This window comes from Chionomys nivalis, chromosome 21, assembly GCF_950005125.1.
Source record: "Chionomys nivalis chromosome 21, mChiNiv1.1, whole genome shotgun sequence".
NCBI lineage: Eukaryota > Metazoa > Chordata > Mammalia > Rodentia > Cricetidae > Chionomys > Chionomys nivalis.
The window spans coordinates 8,601,018-8,615,914 of NC_080106.1; the positions used below are offsets into that span (position 1 = coordinate 8,601,018).

At 50.8% G+C, this 14,897-nt stretch overlaps 1 long non-coding RNA gene across 1 annotated transcript in view; it reads left to right on the forward strand.

Moving 5' to 3' along the window:
* Positions 1 to 13,173, forward strand: part of LOC130863658 (uncharacterized) — a 30,658-nt gene extending 17,485 nt beyond the window's left edge. The window contains exons 2-3 of the long non-coding RNA XR_009055742.1: positions 3,668 to 3,850; positions 12,457 to 13,173. This is a non-coding gene — a long non-coding RNA (uncharacterized LOC130863658). The remainder of the gene's footprint in view (positions 1 to 3,667; positions 3,851 to 12,456) is intronic.
* The last annotated feature ends 1,724 nt before the right edge of the window (positions 13,174 to 14,897 follow it).

Here is a 14,897-nt window from a genome sequence, read left to right on the forward strand (position 1 = left end):
GTCAACAGATTCTAAGGGTCAAAGACCCTTATAAAGCAAGCCCTGCCACCCACTGGTGACCTCTCCAGACTTGAAGACCCAGAGAAAGGCCTGCTGTCATGTGTAAGTCAAAGCTGACAGTGAGTGTGCTGATGCCAGACACCCTGTACCGGGAGTAAGAATTCCCCAGGCCCCTACACAGAGGTACATTTTCATTGCCGTGTGGTACCCCATTGGGCAGCAGAGCCTTGTGTCTGTGCACATTTCTATGTGGATGGAGTTGGGTTGCACTGACTGCCTCTGTAAGTCAGGGTTCTCTGGACTGATTGAGCTGGGCATCTCTTTATTCCATGTAATGTCGCCTCAGTGAACCGCTTTCCTGTGAATGTCCTGCCACCAGCGTAGGTTGGCACACCTGGCCAGGTACCCAGGGTCACAGGTATCCCCAGCTAAGGGAATGGAAGCAGAGGGACCTTGTGTGTGAGATACCAACAGAGGAGGGCACAGTGCCGCAAACAGGAGTGGGTGAGGTGTAGAGATGCCCCAACGTGGAGCCAGGGCAGAGAAGCCACCTCACAGACACGGGACCAAGAGTCTGCTGCCTGGGATCTTGGGCAGTTTTTTATGCTCTCTGCATTCTAGAATGTACGAGGGACGAAAACAGGAGGGGGTGCCTGTTTATGGAAAAGAAGGAAAGGAGGCTGAGGCAGGAGGATCATTGTAAGTTTGAGGCCAGCCTGGGCTACAGAATGAGACTCTGACTTAAAAAAAAAAAAGCAAGAAAATAAAGATTTCATGTGATGTTCCTTAAAATAAAATGAACATTTAAACTTGATGTTTGAAATGACTGAAAAAGAGACATTGAGGCAGGTATGTGACTGCATCTTCTTGTGTGGTCCCCAAAGAGCCTGGAGGGACAGACCCTGAGTATGACAGGCTGGAGATCTATGACACATCCTTCAGGACCCACACAGCTGGAGTCACCACGTCCCACTGCAGATAGGGTTATGGTCCTGGCTTTTTAGCCAGTTTAGTAAAAAGATGATACAAAAAGCTTCTTTATCAAATTATTTATATGTGGAGGTCAGAGGACAGCTTGCAGGAGTTGGTCTCTCTCTCTCTCTCTCTCTCTCTCTCTCTCTCTCTCTCTCTCTCTCTCTTCAGGGTCTCAATGTGTAGCTCTAGCTATCCTAGAACTCGTTATGTAGACCAGGCTGGCCTTAAACCCACAGAGATCTGCCTGCCTCCTGAGAGCTGGGATTAGAGGTGTGTGTTACTATGCCCAGCTGGTTCTCTCTTTCTGTCATGTGGGTTCCAGGGATCAAACTCAGGCTTGGTATCAAGCACATTTAACTTCTGAGCCCCCCACCCCTCCTTTTTTTAGAAAGGGCTCATGGTGACATGGGTGAGGTCATCTCGGTGAGGAATGCTTAGGATGACTGGGAACACGGGATGCTGGAGTGAGGCAGAACAGTTCCAGAGTCGCCAAAAGGACGAGGTGTGTGTGCCCCCACCTTCCATCTCCTGGCCTCCAGAGCAGAGAGAAAATAGGTTGTGCTGTCTGAGAGACCCTAGAGAGAAACAGAGAAGCTGGTCCCAGGAAGCTGGCTACAGCGAAGAACCCAATTTCCATGTATTGTTAAATAAAAGATGAGTATTGTAAGTCATGGGTGACAGATAAAGTTCATGGACCCGGGTTATTGTCCAATTATTACGTCAAATGTGATGGTAAAGATAAAACCCGGCATGGCGTGGGGCCACTTGTTTTAATTATTTTATCCCTTTAAATAACAAATGTGGCTATAACAAACAAGAGAAGTTATTTTTCTTCAAACCAACAGAAAGGAGTCAACCCACTTCAGTGATGAGCTTCCAGGCACTGTGGAGACAGCATGAGGCAGAGCTTCACGGGGTGGGTCTGTGGGGTTTGGGGTTTTGTTCCTTTGTGGCATGGGCGTGGAACTTTTCCGAGAAACGAGCCCTATGGTAGTGTGCCGTAGCCACCATGTTGTTCCTGCCCTGGCTGATATTGCTAGCCCAGGAGAGTTCATGCAAAGTTTGCCTCCCATGGATCTCCTTGTGGGTCTGGGGACAGATTTCCCTCCTGCAATATGCTTTAGTGCTTCTGTTGGGAGGATGAAACACCCGAGGCTTGGCGCTTTATCGGGAGGCAAGGTTGATGGCAGTGTGTGCGTGCGTGCGTGTGTGTGTGTGTGTGTGTGTGTGCATGTGCGTGTGTTGTAGTTTGCTTCCTGTTTCTCTGATAAACACTATGACCAAAAACAGTGTGAGAAGAAAAAGGCATTATTTGGCCTAGGCATCCCAGGTCAGAGTCCGTCATGGAGGGGAATCAGGGCAGGAACTCAAGGCAGAAACCTGGAGGCAGGACCTGAAGCGGACATGGAGGAGTGTTGCTTACTGACTTGCTCTCCTTGGCTTACTCAGCCACGGGTGGCCTCATCCATAGTGAGCTGGGCCCTCCTCATCAATCACCAACCCAGAAAATGCTGCCCAGATTTGTCTGTAGTCCGTGTGGGAGAGGTAAGTCCTCAGCTGAGGCTCCCTCTCCTCAGATGACGCCAGCCTGTCGTCAGTTGACAGAAGAACACTAACCAGCATGGGGTTTGGTGAGGTTAAAGCCCTGGCTGTGCCCTGCTGTGAACTAATGGCATGATGGTGGCAGTGGGTGGGAGGGGGGGAGGTGGCAAGGTTAGATAGCAGCCGGGAGACTGAGAGGAGCAGCCTCACTTGATGGCAGTGTGCTTTCCTACGGCTCCTCTGCATGCTGCGTTCCCCAAGACACAGTCACCTTTCCCTAGGAGCCGTCTCCTAAAGGACCCAGCTCTGCCACACAGAGGACCCAGCCTCCAGCACCTGAGCCTGCAGGAAGGGCAGTGTCAACTCCAGGACCTCCACCTTCCTGTCCACCTAAGAGCAGAGCTCAGGAGCAGAAGCAGAATCAGGAAGCATAAGGGACACACCTATCCAAGCGCAGGCTTCTGGGAGTCTTGAGACCTGTTCACAGGGTACATCCCTAATATTCACGCCCATGCCCAGCAGCTTTCTGTCCGGCATCACACACCAGACATCACACACATGGAGGAACACAGCAAGATAGATCAACAACAGGCGGACAGGATCCAGAGTGACCAGAAGCAGACCAGATAACACATGAGGGGCAGTATTGGGGAAACGGTGCTGGAAGATGATGGTGATTGATACTTTCTGGCTAGACCTTTCTGGATCTGCAGAAGCACGGAGCCAACGTCTACATGTACAGGGTGGTGGTTCGTAGCAGGACGATGCCTTGGATCCCGTCACTTCACGCAGAAAGACTCACTTCTCACCTGTCCAGGCACCAAAGTCCAAGAGCAAAATGCAGACTTGCTTGTGTCCTGGCGAAGGCTTAGTTCCTGTCTCTGCAGATGGTGGAGAGGGATTGAGGTGGGGGTTCGGGAGGCCCTGGTGGGAGCGCGATGAACTCAGCTGTTCCACCAGAGTTGGTACTTGTTGGGTTACTCTGATCAGGTGTCAGCACTGCATCTGCCATGGTTGCTGTCCATCTGCCCTGTAGGCCCAGTCTTAAGCCACTGGGCAGGCCTGTGTTAGCCATCATGCCGGGCCTCTGGCTCCTCAGCCAGTGTATTTATACGTGTTGTTTATTAGAGTTTATTTTGACATTCTCCAGGACCAAGCTTGGCATAGTGACAGAGTCCCAGCCTTCATCACTGGCCTTTGTGCCCTTCCAGTAGAGCTGAACCCTGCATGTGGGATGCTAATGGGGCTGTCACACGTGTGCAGAGAATGAAGACAGCCACAGTAACATGCTCAGCATCAAGGACATATTATGCATCCACAGCCTTCAAGCACTGTAAGTACTAACTCCCTTATGTATACCCGGGGGCTGTTGTTACACACATCGCTCAGAGTTACAGGGCCATTGGGTGGAGAAGTCACAGTCAGGCAGGTGATTCTCTATTCCATCTTGGAATGCCACTTCTCCGTGTCACACTGTGCTGACAACCAGGAAGGGTCCACAGACCTTCAAGTACAATCAAGAGGGCATATCTCCTTAAAGTGGAGAGTTGGGTTCCAGGCTCCCCTTTTTGGAACATTCTGAGAAGTCACCCCTGCTCCTTACTCTAGAGAAGCATGGAAAGAATTTCCTAAATGCCAGTTTTGTTTATTTCAATCAGCTGTAGGTTGGCTTCGGGCTCACCCAAAGACAGCATGATACCCCAAACTTTCTTCCTGCCGGATCCAACACAAATCATCTGTCAGTTGGGTTTGGGGGGCTCATGCTTTGGGTACCACAGGCCAGTGGCCTCTGGGGGGAATTCTAGGCTGAGGTAGGAGTTCTAGAGATATGAACCATATGCAGCCCCACAATGAGAGTGCAGTTTGTCCCCAGGTGCACCTGCAGGTGGTAACCTGGACGACGTTTCTGTGACTGATGCTGAGGTGATAAGAAAATCCACCTCCACCACAGAGCATTGTGTTTAATCAGCCCTCTCCAACACGTAAAGCTTTTCTTTCAGATCACAGGAAGAAAGGTACACTGCCTGGCTTGCTGAATGGGCTTTCCTTCTGAGTACCTTTTATCCAGTGGCCTGCTAGGGTGTGGCCAGAGCCCTGCCGGGCTTTGTGACATCCCAGGTAGGATGGCGCGAGTTCCTGTGTTCCACCCTGCTGGCCTTCTCCAGGCCCAGGCTGAATCTCCTTGGGGACAGAGTCTGCGTTGCAGATCAGTCTGGGAAACGTGAGTCTCCTGCAGAACTCAGCGCTGGGGAAACCGCTGCGAAATTACTCCCTTCCTTCTCTGGAGGCCAGTGGACAAGAGAGCATTGTGTAGGGTCAAAGCCCTCCTGTCACAAAGGGGCCTTTCAGAGACGCTGATGGGGCGGAGGGGACCTCAGCGGCCTGGACTCCTTGGGACATGCCCTGTCTTCCATGTGCACTGGGAGCTGCATGTGTGCGCATGTGTATGCATAAGCCTAAGTGTATGCATAAGCCTAAGTGTATGCATGCATGTGTCTGTGTGTGCACATGTGTGTATGATTGAGTACATGTGTGTCTGCATGCGCAGTCATGTGTGTGCATATGCATGTGAATGGGTGTGTTTGCACATGTGTATATATGTGTGTGTGTGCACATGCATATGCTGGGGACAGAGAGCTGTGGGTTTGTGTATTTGCTGTAAATACAATAAATATAACAGAATACCAACAGATTTCTGTGGTAGAAAGTTATTTCCTTGTTGGACCAGACATGGCAGAAGGGGTAGATGGTGTGACTGGATTCTGAAAGGTACAAGCGAGGCTGTTAGCCTCTGAGTTCCTAGCTCAGTTGTGGACAGGACAAGGTAGGGCTAAGAAATGTGACTCCCTGGCCTGTGGACTCTGGATTGGTCAGCTGTGTGACAAGTCGCCCAGCAGAATACTCCTCCACCCTGGAAAGAGCCAGACACACACTCCTGAGGGAGGGAGGGAGGGAGGGAGGGAGGGAGGGAGGGAGGGAGGGAGGGAGGGAGGGAGGGAGGGAGGGAGGGATGAGAGAGGCTCGGAGCTTACCAAGTTTGGATGCTGTGTGTGCCCGCGCATGCTCTGGGGTAGCTCTGCAGTGTGATTGCATTCTGCAAGGCGTGGCCCGCTGTGTAACTAAGCTGAGTGCTGGTGGCTCCCAGCACAGAAATGATTTGGGGCGTTCTTGGTGAATGCTCCGTCCCTGTCCTTGAACGAAAATGTTGCTTCCATTTCCCTACAAAATGGCTCCCAGACCAGGGGAAGGGCAGTCTTCCTTGCTGCCTTGGTGAGGTGCTTGCTAGGACTGGTGGCTTCTGGGAAGGAAATATGGACGGTGGGAGAGAAGGGGATGTCTTTAAAGTGCAATGACTTAAATCCTGGGCTTCACCACCTGGGAAAAATGCTCTGGCCAGGGGCAGCTTTATGTAGCACATAATTCCTGCAGTCTGGCCCACTTTGGCCTCTGCAAGATGAACGGAAATTACTCCAAACACCCAAACTTCTCAAGCAATAGTGGAGAGGTGGAATATTCCCTCTGGAGCACTGGCCGCCTGTGGACTGGCCCAGAGTGAAGCTGCTTCGTGGTTCTACCCCAGGTGCCATGCAGAAGCTGCCTTACTTAGGGTTTTTATTGCTGTGAAGAGACAGCTTGACCATGGCAACTCTTATAAAGGAAGACATGGAGAAGGTGCTGGAGAAGGAGCTGAGAGTCTAACATCTTGACCTGTGGGCAACAGGAAGTGAACTGTCTCACTGAGTATAGCTTGAGCACAGGAGACCTCTGTCTCTTGTGGTTTTACACAAGTGTGTGTGTGTGTGTGTGTGTGTGTGAAGAGTTTATGGATTTTTATCTCTCACTGAATTTATTCATGCTAACCTGCCCCCATGATTTGCAGGTCATAAAAAAAAAACCAAACCCGTAAGAGACCTATGTCAACTGTATTAGCTCCTTCAAAGGTGCTGCTTTGGGCTTCCCTTCTCTTTCTTCTTTTCCCCTATTTCCTTGATTTTCTTTTCTTTTCTTTTTTAATGTTCTCTTTATTACATTTGTTTGTCTGTTCGCATGCCCCGCACATGCATGTGGAGGTCAGAGGTCAGCTCTGTGGAGTCAGTTCTCTCACCACATAGGTCCCAGGGACTGAACCCACGTCATCAGCCGTGGCACCAAGCTCCTTTACCCTGTTGTGCCATCTTACTGGCCCTTTACTGTTTTCTCATCTTTGCTCTCCCTTCCTTTGACCTCGCGTCTGGCTTGCTTCCCTCTTCTCTTTCCTAACACAGATGCTCACACCACCCGCTTGAAAGTCGTCCATAGCTGATACGGCATCAACCATGTCTCTCTCTCCAAGGATCCGGTTAGTCACACACAGTAAATTAGCATTCGCTCTTCTCTGCTGCCACTGGTCTTGGGAGATCATTTCTCTTTGGCAGTTCTATACAGTACACAATGTATGTTGCTCACATCCACGGCAACAGCCCTCTCACTCCCCTGGGTTTTCTCAATACTTCCTCTCCCTCCTCTCCCACCTTTCCCCGCTTCTCCTCTTCCTTCTTCTCCTCCCCTTCTTTATGATAACAGAGTCCAGTTAGTGCTGCCCAGATGCATGTGGGTATTGGCCATCCGAGGGGCACGGGTAGTCTACCAGTTGCCATACCTTTCGGGAAGATTGGCCCTCCATTCCTAGCAGCCATCGGTTGTCAGTAGGTTCAGCCAGGATGGAATTTTATGAGCCCCTCTCCTATCCACGCTAGATGCTGACTGGATTGTAGGTCACCATGGTTGCTGTGCGTTTGTAAGGGGCAATGGCAATGCCATGTCCAGAAGACAGCATGACATAGGCCTCCCCCAGTCTCCAGCTTTTACATTCTTCCCGATTCCTCTTCCACAGTGTTCCCTGAGTTCTGCAGGGAAAGGATGGATAGAGATGTCCCATTTAGGGTTCAGTACCCATAGTCACTTATTGTAGCGCTAACCACTATACTGCAAAGGGAAGCTCCTCTGACCAAGGTTGAGAGCGGTGCTGGTGTAGGATGAGCAGGGTGTAAACAGAAATATTTAGGAGGCAATTTGATTAACATGCCCATTTAACCAAGCATAACCAAGCAGCAGTAGAGGTTTCTCCCCTAGGGCCCTGACCTCCAGCTTTCTTTTTTTTTTTTGAGCCTGTCCTGGAACTAGCTCTGTAGACCAGGCTGGTCTTGAACTCACAGAGATCCACCTGCCTCTGCCTCCCGAGTGCTGGGATTAAAGGCGTGCGCCACCACCGCCCGGCGACCTCCAGCTTTTGACCAGGTATCCTGGACTTGAATTTTTTCCTCTGAAGCTGACCCCAGATCCCATCAGAAAGCAGTTGGTTTACCCTGCAACTGTCATGCTCTATCGGCACTGGTGGCAGGTCTTCGACTTTGTTCCTTACCGTCCAGCTATCCTGAAATGCTCTAGACAGCCCCCACTTGCAGCCAGAGAGCCAGCTGTACATTGAGCTCCCTGTGACAAGTGACAATGTCCTACTGCCCACCCAGCAGGCACTAAGTCTGGTATATGCTTCTCATGCACTCAGAAAAAATGAGGCACCTACAACTGCTGGATGATTACTGTGTGAATTCCCTGAGATCAAGATGATGGGTAGGATTGGGTCAGCCTTTTAATTTTACTGGTTTATCTTGTTCATGTATCCCATCAGCTGAGGATGGGATTTAAATCGCTCTAGTAGTGTAACAGGTTTGTATCACTGGGATGATCTGAATTGAGGGTCAACATGATGGGATTCAAAATCACCATGAAAATAAGCCCCTGGGTCTGCCAGTCAAGAAGTTTCTAGGTTATGTTCACTGAAGTGGGAAGATCCATGCTGAATGTCGGCAGCACCATCTCATGGTCTTGGATGGTGGGCTGAATAAAGGAGGAAGTGAGCTGAGCACCAGCGCTCATCTCTCCGTGCTTCCCGACTGGAGATGCCGTGTGACCAGCGCCTCACGCTCCTGTCACCGTGCCTTCCCGACCAGGATGGACTGTGTACCCTCAAAGTGTGAGCTGAAATAAAGCCTTCCTTCTTTAAGCTGTGTGTGTCAGGAATTTTGTCCTAGCAAAGAGAGGATGACTGATACACGGTAGACTCGCATACCTGTGCGTAGTGTTTGGGGTGTGCACACTCCCACCCGCGTCCCTCCTGTCTCATTTTTAGCATCTCCTTCAGCCACCTTTCTGGAAACTCACTTTGATTATTCTAGAGTTTTGTTGGTTCCAGATAAAATGCAAATTTTGTCATTGACTGTCTGTGTCCCATTACTTCCCTTCCCAAATTAGTGTGTTGTGTATCCTGTCACATGATCAGACGCTGCCCTTACCCCTAGGCCGCAGAGCTAATTTGCTGCCTTTGGAAAGCAGCTTCCTCAGTCACCTGGGCTTGCATAGCTAGTCCAGCACAGCTGAGGAGGAGTGAGAGCTGGAAAATGCCACACACGTCTGGTGCCAGACTCCAGGTCCATGCTACAGACTTTAAAAGGTCTGTGGCAAGGAGGAGCCCCCTCTGGGAGTGGGAGGGAAGCCCTGAGAGGGTGGGCAAGCCTGCGAGCAAAGCCTGGAGCTTCTAGATCTTGCTTGAGCAGGGCTCTGTCGTGTGCAGCCCTGGCTCTTCTTTGCAGCTAGAGGAGGGGGGTCAAGAGCGCAGAGCGCTGTTGGCAGAGGAAAAAACATGGAACGCCCAACCACAGGATTCCCAAAAACATGGCTAAGCATTCATTTCGCTAACATGCTAGATGGCACGCTGGTCCCGCAGGCTCATTCCTGGACTGGAAACAGTTCCCCAAAGCCATGTGATTCCGCATTCCCCCTGGCCATGTGCAGATAATGAGCAAATCTGCCTGGGCTGGCCCTGGCCTTCTAGCCATTCAGAGCCAGGCATTCCCCAGCCCTGGGTTATGCATGCCCTTAGGATACATTAGGCACCCTCCTCTGCCCTGTCCTCTTGCCCTTGGTGAAGACCAGGCCGTGTGTGCTCAGAGGGGTTCGCCACAGGGCCACAGTGGTGCCAACTCCCAGCCCTCCAGCGTCTCATGGAGGACTGGCTAAATGAGGAGGGTGACTGGGGTAGCATCTGTTAGGTCTTGACTCACAAACACTATTTCCATGGTTTTCTTTGAAAGACACACATACAACCAAACCGATTTTAATTAAAGATCTTGTCTTGTGGTCAGGAGGCCACAAATGAGAGCGGCGTGGCTTTCATGTGCGGAGCATACCCAGGGCTGAGCCTGTTTCCCATAAAAGGACACTTTTGCCCCCAAATGAGAAAATAGTTTGTTCTTCACAGTGTGGGAATGCTGCGTGAAGCGGTCTTTTGCAAAGTCTGCAGTGGAGGGTCTCCTGTACCAGCCTTCGTGGATGCTCAAGTAGCTGCAGCCCTTGTCAACCTCCAGTGCCTGCTGGACTCATGCTCGCCGAGATCAGACACACGGTCCTGATGGTTAACTAAAAAACAGCCAGAACCCAAGTCAGTGCCCCCAGGAGCTTCCAGGGTAGAGTGCCAAAATGTGCGTGCCTTTGTTTGTTTGTTTGTTTTAAACCCCTAAAAATGGGGGTGGGGTGGAGATGGCTCAGAGGTTAAGCATGCTGGCTGCTCTTGTAGAGGCCTGGGTTGGATTCCCAACATTCACAGGGCAGCTCACAGCCATCTGTAACTCCATTCTTGGGGCATATATAATGCCCTCTTCTGGCCTCCATAGGCACCAGGCAGGCACATGGTGCCCACGCATGCAGACAGGCAAAACACCCGTGCACATAAGATGAATAAGTAGAAGTTTAAATTTTATTACTGTGAGTGTGTGACGTGTGTCCAGGTCAGAGGGCGACTTGCAAGAGTTGGTTCTCACCACTGAGTAGCCCTGCCCAACCCTGTTATTTTTTTTTTTTTAATTTTGAGATAGTTTCAGTGATTTCACTAGGTTATCTGGAGAACAGTGGGGAGTGAGGAGAGAGGAGGCTAGAATATAGGTCAAGGAGCATATGAACCCAGGGTCCAAGATTCTGGGACTAGCCCCTGGTCTGGTCTGGACTGAGGACCTATGAATGAGGGTGTGATTGGTGAGCACCGTGCAGCGAGCACCAAGCTGTGGGCACCATGCAGTGAGCTCCACACTGTGGCCACCATGCCGTGAGTACCACGCTATGGGCACCGTACAGTGACCACCAAGCTGTGGGCACTATGCAGTGAGCACCACACTGGGCACCGTGCAGTGAGCACCACGCTGTGGGCACTGTACAGTGAGCACCACACTGGGCGTGCCATGAGCACCACACCACAGACACTGTGCCCCCCCCCTGGTTTGGAGCTGTGGTCAGGACTTGTCCTCACACTCAGGTGGTTCCATCTTGTACAGGATGACATGCACCCAATCAGAGGCTCACAACCTTTCCCTCTGACACGGGACAGGTGTCTCAGGTCTGTTTCATAAGACAGAGCAGGACCTCTCAGGTCCCTAGGGGTCCAGAGCTCCCCCACAGGGCAGTTACAGCAGCATCCTATGTGAAGCCAGAGCCTCTAACACCCACTGTAGCCTCTGGTGGATGTCAGTGGTCTCCAGGTGAAAACAGCAAAAGAACCAACAGAAGCAAGAAGAAAGACTCCCGTCTCTCACACCAAGACCACAGGGCTCTGACACTTCTCCTCCATGGCACCTTCAAGACAGTTCTATTTGGTTGCTCTGCAGTGTGGACCTTATGCCCCTGCACACAAGAAGGCTGCTTTAGTGCTGTGTATCACGTCTCTATTCCGATCAGCAGGAAATAGCACTGCCTAGAAGGACGAGCAGGGACTCCAGTCAGCTGTAGGGGTTTGGTTGATGTTTTAGGGATAAGGCAACCACATTCTACCTTAGTCTTATTAGCTATACTGTGGTTAGATAACATCAGCTACCAGCAAGGGAGGCTGTGAAGCATGGTTTCATTTTGGGGTGTCCATATTTCTGGTTACGGGGACTGTTCCTGTGTTCCCATGTGTCCCTGGTGTTTGTGTCCGAGCCAGGGCTGTGAAAGGGCTTCCATAAGTGGGCAAATGTGTGTATGGTGTAGCAGAGAGACGGACACAGGGCTAATGGGGACTCACTGCTCAGTCCCATGGTGTGTGATGGGTCAGGGTATAATGGGATGGCTCGGATACTCATTTTACCATGGTAACAGAGGACTTGACCTTCCCAGAAGCCAAGGGTTCTCTGTCTTTGCCCCAGTTTGCCTGGGCCATTTCAGGATCCCACCACCGTGTCCAGCACCAGGCTGGGCCTTGCAGAGAAGGTCCCAGGTAACCCCACCCTATAGTCTGTATTTCATGACCTCCAGTCATGAGGTGGGATCATCTGCGATTGAATTAGCAATAGACCCTCCCCCCCAAAAAAACTTCAGCAGATGGGAGGTCCAGTCACTTGTTATGGGGGTGCAGAGGACGGCTCCATAGTCTTGTGAGGGGCAGACATACTCCTGAACACTCAGCCAGACCAAGAAGCAAGGAGGCGGTCAGGAATTGCCCACACACTTCCACCAGACGGAACTGCAGCTGCGGCTCCTAAAGTCCCACATGGGGTCTCCACATGACAGGCTGCCTTCTGTCATGGCAAGAAGGTGACAAAGAGCCTTGTCTTCACCCTCTGTCCTTAGCAAAGGTAGAGGGGAGAAACCTGAGCTCCAGGAGGGACTTACAACTCCTCTGGCCCACTTCTAGTTTTGACGCCGGGAAACCGAGGCCTCGATGGTCAAGTGCGTTTCTCAGAGGCCCGAGAGTTAGGACTAGACCCCAACCTTCTGACGTCATGACACTTATTTCCACATCAGATTCCTGAGAAGGCTCTGTTGCCTTCTTGCCTCAGTTATGCGTGGGCCCAGAACGAGCATGCAGGGCTCACTGTCCTGTTGTGAGGTTCTAGTTCCAAGCTCTGTTAATTCTCTCTCTCCTGTCTGTTACAGAGGAGGACCCCACTCAGGACCCATCATTTCTTCATGGGATGGTGCAACTGACTGCCTGCTGGCATCTTGCCTCCACCAGTGGCACACTGTCCACTCTGGTCCCAGGCTTCTCTGGATGACTGAGGCTGTGTTCCCATCCTTGTCAGCGCCCCGGGGCTCTCTCCAGTAAGTCCAGCTTACCGCAGCAGCAAGTTACCAGGGAACCTCTGCCAGGAACAGAAACTTCGAGGCTCAAAAAACTGGGTGACCTCAAGAAATGAAGAGACAGCTGAACAGAGGACATTCATGAGCCTAAGTTCCAGCTGGGGTGGCTGACGGGAGGCTACTGACGTTTCCCCTGTGTCGGCACCCCAATAATGTAGCTCTCCAACTCCAAGTGGGAGGCTGGGAATGTGGATTGTTTGATAGAGTTCCTGTCGGGCATGCAAGGAGCCCTGGGTTCCAGTCTCAAGATGGCATAAACGGTGTGATGGAGCATGCCAGTAATCCCAACACTGGGGAGGTAGAGGCTGGAGCATAAATTCAAGGTTATCCTGGGCTACATAGTGAACTTGGGGTCAGCCTGGGCTATATGAGACCTTTTCCTTAATAAAATGAAATCCCAGTCATGTGGAAAACCTGCTCCAAGCCTCTGCATCTTACCTTCATTGGTCCTCAGGAGCAGAGAGTGGGATACCATGCTAGTCACCTTTGCCTGCCTTTCCTTTAAGGGGGGGTGGGTGGGCTGCCCAGAAAGCCTGCTGTGCAGTGGAGGGAAGGGGCTCACAAGCTTGGCCCCTGATAACTGTCCCTTCTCCCTGCTTGCCTGATAATGGCTGCATTTGGAAATAAATGACACTCTGTCCTCACATCTGCTCCAAATTTGTGTTTCAGAAACGAGAGCACTCGGTTGCCTGGTATCACACGGCACTCCCCTAGCCTGGGAGTACGGAGCTGATTGGATGTCCCACCCAAAAGGAGAGGTGGTTCAAGCTCTTTCCAGGAAATTGAGTGGAACACCCAAACTGACATCCAATATTAAATACTATATTTGTGGAGTTGTTCTGGAGAGTTCCCTGGCATCCGACATCTGGGAGAGAAATTTATAAGTGGGGGAAACTGAATGCCTAGTTGGAATGAGGCTCATCAGAGCTGGGAAATTAAAACGTCACTGTGCACTAGGCAGGAGCGCTGTGCAAAAAGGTAGGGCTATTAAAATATGATTAGCCCAAATGTATTTTGTCTCCAAAATGTCATACATCGTTAAAGTTGAAAAGGCTTTGATGCCAGTACCCCTGGCAAGGGCTGTGCCCCGTCAGCAGAATGGACCCCAGAACGTTCTCTGCAAATATGTAGGCTCATCAGGCAGGGCAGAACCCAGAATACAATGGCTGTACCCCCCAAATCCAAGCCCTGCTGCTCATGAGCCCCAAATGTGGTATGTATCGACCCAGGCCGATTCAGGAAGTGGGGCACAGGGCAGGGCCACCTGCAGAATGCAATAGAGAGCCGAGGGTGCAACCTGGTGGCAGAGTGTTACTGAGCACCAAGTCCCTGAGGTCTGTCTCCAGCAGCTTAAGTAAAACAAACAGAAGTATACCTGAAATCTGGGCCATCAAGAGAAATGGTATTTTAGCATAGGAGCAAAAATTGCGGTGCTAAACCCTTATCTGCTGTGATTGGCCAACCTGGCTTCCTTTCCTTTCCTTTCCTTTCCTTTCCTTTCCTTTCCTTTCCTTTCCTTTCCTTTCCTTTCCTTTCCTTTCTTTACTTTTCTTTTCTTTCTTTTTTAATAAATAAAGTTTTACTAAGGCCCTGGACCAGAATCAGGGACGGACCAGCCAGTAAGGGTTTTATAAAGTCTAGGTCATATTTTGTCCTTTGAAAAAATTTGATATTTTGCTTTTTATGGAGTTTTGCAGTTTTGACTTATCTTTTGAGGCAGGATCTCACGTAGCCCAGGCTGGCCAGGAGCACATAGGATGACCTTGAATTTCTGATCCTTCTACTTCCTCCTCCCAAGTACTGGAGTCACAGGCACGTGCAACCATACCCAGTATTGTTCGTGGCGCTGGGAATAGAACCCAAGTGTTGCATGCATGCTGGGCAAGCCTTACACTCTCTGAGCCACATCTCCATCCTTAAAATTTTGATTTTAATAAACAACTGCTTTTTTTTTTTTTTACATGATACACTCATGGGAAGCGAGGGCTGTGGTTTTTTTCATCTGAGTTTCATTCTTTAAATCAAATGCCTTCCACTAGATTACTGCAGTCCCTGCCCCAGCCAGGAAAGGTTTGACGTCGTCTTGTTTCTCCTGGGTCTCCAGCTCTCTCACTGTCACTGTGAGAACCCTGGCCTGGTACCTGGAGGCCACCCAGGGCTTATGGTAACCCTAATGGCACGGCTGGCCTTGGAAGCCCCCCTCCCATTGGTGGTAGAAAGTGCAAGTCCATGAGTGG